The 6,201-nt window shown below is 45.4% G+C and overlaps 1 long non-coding RNA gene across 9 annotated transcripts in view; it reads left to right on the forward strand.

The window, feature by feature from the left end:
• The window catches only part of LOC102386742, a 39,800-nt gene that overhangs the window by 341 nt on the left and 33,258 nt on the right, over positions 1-6,201 (forward strand). For 5 of the 9 annotated variants that reach the window (XR_323474.3, XR_003093368.1, XR_003093372.1 and 2 more), the window contains exon 2: positions 717-853. This is a non-coding gene — a long non-coding RNA (uncharacterized LOC102386742). Of the gene's footprint in view, positions 1-716; positions 854-4,323; positions 4,539-6,201 lie in introns of all 9 variants that reach the window. The other 4 variants (XR_003093369.1, XR_003093374.1, XR_003093371.1 and 1 more) reach the window with 3 other exon arrangements.

The raw sequence follows: 6,201 nt of genomic DNA on the forward strand, positions 1-6,201 counted from the left end.
AGCCGGGCGGGGAAGCGCGGGTGTAGGGAGGCGGTGGGCTCGGCTCGGCGGCGGCGGTGGTGGTCTCTGGGGTATGTGCCCTTGATTTCCAGCTCCAGCAGCTGTGTCGCCTGCCTTCCTCCCGTGCAGGCTATCCGACAGTTTTAGCGTCCGGCTAAATAGATCGAAGGCTTATCTTTTCCCGGTCAGCCCGATAGGTCCGGTAACGTTGTGGGCCTTGTCCCAAACCGCAGATAAGCAATATGAGAAAGGAAGGGATTTGCATTTCCTGGAAATTTCAGGGGATAACTATTGAATTTGTAGGATTATGTTATGAGAGATAGCTTGCAAGGCAGGAGAAACAACAATTAATTATTTCTTCATAGAACACTAAACAAAATACGTATTTCACTAAGTTATTTTTGTCAATGTGTAAAAAAAGTAGGTATTATCTTTAGCTGTGCTTTTTAGCTGCTACAGGAAATGGGACAAACTGGATGGAAGGGATACCACTCACAAGGAGATAAAAGCGGCATAAGATGTGTGTGTAGTCTTTTGATTTGATTGAGAAATATTGGTGACACTTTAGAACCATCATCCTATATTAGAACTATTGTGGAAAGCCTGTCATTTGAATTATATTCTTGTACTTTGTTCTTGAATTCTGTTCTTGTTCAGTTGTCAGCCAAACCCTAGTTTCTGAAAGTTTATTTGCCTCATGTTGCATTTCTTTTCAGTCCCTCTTAGAGAGTAACACATACTGCATATCAAAGTGATGGTGCCATTTGATGTCTTGCTGGCAAAAGAGCAGCAGGGTTTCAAAGAGAAGTACAAATTTCCTCTCACAACCAGTCCTGGGGGAAACAAGCAGCATGTAAGTTTAAATTTACTGTTTAGCCCCAAACTGGAAGCTGGTTTCTTTCTCAGGTGCTTAGGAAGAGAAGCCAAGTGGGCTTGTGGAGCTTTAAACTGCTACTTCCTCTTCTCCTCAGTTAGTCAAGGAGAGCTTTCAATGTTGTGATAGTATAATCACTTTGAGCTCCTACTTTTAGTTGGATAAAGCTGTAGTGGCAATATTGTTTAATATTTTCCCTAGAAATAAGATATAGAAAAGTTTCTAGACCACAAATCTTCACCAAAAATATAGCATTTATACATTTTACTATTTTATTTTGTGGTGCAATTTCCCTTTCCCCCTACCATTCCATTCCAAAACAATTGTTTTTGTAGTTAAAAAATAGAACAAAAATATTTAAGTGGGAATATAGTCATATAACAGTAATATCAACAAAACATGATTGCACATGTGTTATTTTGCTACTGGTGTAATTCACCTTTTATCTCATAGTATACATCAGCTCAGCATACAGCAGCTTGTGAAACTGTACTTTTGTATATTTTCTAGATGTTATAGAGCTTCTCAGAGCATCTCTTCTGAGGTCCAATTCAACTCTTGTTAAAATGAATAATAAAAATTAGGGGTGCCCCGATTAAAGATTTTCTTGGCCGACGCCAATAGCCAATTATTCACCAGGTATATCGGCCAAGACTGATCCAATAACTGATTTATAGGAGCACAGCCAGGCAGCATGGAGAGTAGCTCCCTGAAGGTAAATCTGTGGTGGGGGGGGAGGGGAATGGGCATGGGGGTGCAAATCGAGGCCTTCATAGGGAGGGAGACAGGGACAGGGGCTGGGGAGTGTTGCCCAGTCAGGGTGGTGAACGGGACCCTGGGGCTGGGTGGGGAGCAGGACAGAGCCACGGGCGGCTTATCCAGGGGATCAGTGTCCTGGCACTATGCCCACCACCTTTTTTTAAGTGCCAGGACACTGATCCCCTGGATGAGCCTCCCACAGCTCTGTCCTGCTCCCCACCCCAGCCCCTGGGTCCCATTCACCACCTAGAACAAAAGAGGTGACATTCCCCCTGTATGTGGCACTGGTCAGGCCGCAGTTGGAGTACTGTGTCCAGTTTTGGGTGCCACACTTCAAGAGGGACGAAGGGAATCTGGAGAGGGTCCAGAGGAGGGCCACTCATATGAATAGTGGCCTTCGTGATAGACCCTTTGCGGGGAGGTTGAGAGAGCTGAATCTCTTCAGCCTTCACAAGAGATGGCTGAGGGGAGATCTTGTGGCCGCCTATAAATTTATTAGGGGAAGTCAACGGGGAATAGGTAACGCTCTGTTTACTAGGGCAACCCAGGGAGTGACTAGGAATAACGGGTGTAAACTAGTTGAGACTGGATTTAGGTTAGATATTAGGAAAAAAATTTTCACAGTAAGGATGGCCAGGATCTGGAATGGGCTTCCAAGAAAGGTGGTGCTATCGCCTAGTTTTGGAGGTCTTCAAGAGGAGGCTAGATAGTCACCTGGCTGGGGTAACTGACCTCGGTCCTCTTTCCTGCCAGGGGTAGGGGGTCGGACACAATGATCCATTGTGGTCCCTCCCAACTCTACAACCTATAAATCTACCTAAGCCTAAACCCTAAAGCTTTAGTTTAAGCACTGCCGCCACCATTTTTAAGTGCAGGGATGCTTTTTAGGAGTGGAGCTGAGTGGGGCGAGGGCGGAAGTAGGCTGCCCACTGCAGACTCAGGGCTCTCTGTCCTGCTACCTTTGCCCCGGGAGCCACACTCTGGCCATGCGTCCTCTGCCTACTTGGCAACAGAAGTCACAACTTACCGCTCCTACCGCTGCCACTTGGGCAGGGGACACACAGCCAATGCAGGGTCCCCAGGGCAAAAGCAGCATGGGAGAGAGACCTGAGCCTACAGCAGGCAGCCCGCATCTGCCCCCCACACAAATCTGGGGGTGCACATGCCTCTCCTAGGGGTTGCACAGAGCAATAGGGAGCTGCTCTCTCTCCCCACCCCTCCCCCACACCCACTGGACAAGCTGCCTGTGGCCCCAGGTCCCATTCACTGCCCTTACTGGGCAGCGCCCCCTGCCCTTGCCCCATTCCCTCCTCACTGTGGGGACCTCAGTCTACTCCTCGCCACACCCCTTCCTTCCCCCATGCCCCTTCCCCTCCACAGACATACCCACCAGGGCATTGTTCTCCACACTGCCCGACTGCATTCCTGGCCACATGCATGCATGCAGCTGCATGCATGCATGCATGTGGCATCTGGGGGCCCTGTCCAGAAGGCATATTATATTAATCAGTTAGAATTGTCAGCTACACCGGCCAAAAAAACCCAGAAGCTGATGATCCTAATTTTCCTTGTATTGGTGCTGATCTGATATGCAACCGATTTATCGGTGCACCTCTAATAAAAATTACATTGGCTTCAATAGAAGTTGGTTTAACCATGCTTAGAGGAACCACATTCCTGTTTCATTGTGAATCATAAAATAGAAATCAAATCATAGACTCCTTGGTACTCATTTGACAAAAAGGACAAAGGGAAGCTCTTTTCATCATTTAAAAATATGAACTCATTTCTTAGACTGACATGGCTACAATCAACACATGTGAACATATTTCTGACACATCTTTCTTTTTGCATACTGTAAATGCAGCACATGGCTCCTCATTCAAGCCACTTTCTTTTTTCTGATGTGTATACTTTTATGCTGGAACAGCAATAAAACAATATGTTCTTATAAAGTAGGCCACTAGTGTGAACTACTTTAAGAGATTTCATTTTAAAAATAAGTTTGAATTATTTAATTTCTTGTTAGAGGAGATCTCATAGGAGGTGTAATGCTCCTGATTATCTGATAGTCGGATTTTCTTGAGTCCCCACCTAGTTAGGCCTCCCCTCAACTCACCTGCCATGACTTTGTGATAACAAATTGAATAGGAGAGGTTCAGTGTTGTTAATACAGGGGTCCCACTTGGGGTACTCACAGATTCGAGAGCACTTGATGAAGGGGGGCTCCACCTCCTCTACACCCCCAGCCACATGCCAGCCATCAATACTGAGACGGTGGGAAATGCTCCAGGAATCTGACCTGATCCAGATTTTGACCTGAGGCAATCCTGACAACATTTCCTAGCCTTATCAGGATTGCTAGCTTGCCTCTTTCAGGCAAGGGGTTAACCTTTGGGTTAAGCCCTGACTTCAGGACTCCAGTGTGTCCTGGTCCTAACTGTCCTTTCAACAAAAACAAAACAAAAAAATCCAACAACAACAAAAAAGAAAGAAATGAAGAGGAGCCTATTTTCTGAAGGATTGCCTCTTGCTGGCCAAGGCCCTTATTAGCCTGCAGGCAACTCTCTCAGCTCCCTAAAGCCGCTAGATTAGCTCATTAATTGAGGCTTCGCTCCCTAGCCTCAGGATCCCGAAACCTACTCAGCTCCATATAGATTGAGCCCTGGATTTTGACATTTCCCTGCTAGGTGTCCCTCGTCTATCACTGTCTCTGCCATAGGTAACGCAGAGACAGGCTCTTCCTCCGTCTCCCTGGCACTCTGGGTGTCTTTTAAATCTCCCGCAGCGGTGCCGGTGGCTGACATCATGAGCCTAGCGCTGCCCAGTTTGATTGACAACTGGACCTTATAGTGCAGCGGCAGCGCCATGTGTCGCCGTGGCTCTGCCATTTCCTGCCCAAGAGGTAAGTTTTTTGTTTTGCTGGGGGCTTGTTCAGCCAATTTGGGGTTCCTGGGGTTGCTCATAGGATCTTTCAGACCCCTTTTGTTACAGGAGGCAATACAGGAAAAGACCTGCAGCTCCTATGATTATTTCTTTTCACCTGACTGTGGCTTACTTGCATTTCCTTAGATTGTGTGCTCCTTGCATAAGGGACTTAAGTTTTTGGGAAGTATTCAGCACATAATTGGGCCTACCATAAATAGCTAATAATGTCAACCCTGTTCTCTGGAAGGATCATTTGCAATGTTTGCTGTTGAGGGTTTTAATATTTTTGAGTCTTAGAATACAGGCAACCCCTGCTTAGCGCTCTTAATTGGTTCCGGAAAAACCAAGTGCTAAGCGAAACAGTGTTAAGTGAAACCAATGCTCCCATTGGAATGAATGTAAGTAGAGATAATTCGTTCCTGAAGCTCCCCACTCATACTATAAAATTGCTGAAATACCCCACTAGTACTATAAAATCAATTAATTCAAACATCTAAATGTATATAAATACTTTATTTAACATTTTGAACTTTGAAATAATGTATAGAATTACAAAATAATGAACTGTATACACAGATGCACTTTCAGTTTCACTTGTTGCTCTTTCAGCTTCCTTCAACGCTAAATCAGAGTTGTCAGGGTTAGTGTCAGTTTCAGGGGATTTTGAAGTGCTTGGCTGAGAATTTTTTTGAGGGCTGCAGGTGTTGAAGCCAGAGTTGTGCACTTCCTGAAGAAGGAATTCATTAATAGCTGCACTTTGGCTGCCTTTTCTTCATAAAGCAGCCTGTAACAATTGACTTCATTGTTAACTCCTCTTCCAACTGCAGAACTGTGCTGCATGTCAGGGTCATTCTCATCAAAGTAGGAAAGAAAAACTTCAAGATGTTTGAAAGCTTCAGCCATGCCTTTGCTGGTTGAAGCCCTTGCTGGTTGAACATCTTCCTCAGCATCTTCCTCCTCTTCATGGCTTCTCTGCTGCTCTATTTGAATGAGGTCCTCATTGCTCAATTCCTCCCTGTTGGAATTGATCAATTCCTGAATGCCCTCAGGTTCAAGCCCATCAATTACAATTTTCCTTCCAAGCTCAACAGTGTTGTCCTGAATTGTTACCACCGGTTCCTCAACCTCATGTGAATCCTGGACACAGTCTGCCCAAAGCTTTCGCCAGATACCATTCATTGTTTTGGAGGCACCTTCATCCCAGGCACTTGAAATGTTATCTATTGCCTTGTGGATATTATAGCAGTTCCAAAATTCTTTTAGGGTTGGAGCACCCTCTCCTTCTGTAGCCCTGACTGCCTAGGTGAATGTTTTCCTTATGTAATGAGCCTTAAAGACAGTAATGACACCCTGGTCCATTGGCTGTATGATGTAGGTGGTATTTGAGGGCAGGAAAACAACTTTTACATTCACACTGAGGTCATCAAGCGTGGTAGGATGCCCTGGTGCATTGTCTAAAATGAGAAGTGTCTTGTGGGACAGATGCAGGGGTTTAGGTTGTAGCCGTGTTGGTCTAAGGACATAGGCAGACAAGGTTCCTTGGGTGAATTTGATATCTTTTATTAGACCAACCCAAATGGTTGGAGAATAGTTATTAAGCAAGCTTTCGGGTTCAAAAACCCTTCGTCAGGCTAAGGAAG

This window comes from Alligator sinensis, unplaced genomic scaffold, assembly GCF_000455745.1.
Source record: "Alligator sinensis unplaced genomic scaffold, ASM45574v1 scaffold410_1, whole genome shotgun sequence".
Classification (NCBI taxonomy): domain Eukaryota; kingdom Metazoa; phylum Chordata; order Crocodylia; family Alligatoridae; genus Alligator; species Alligator sinensis.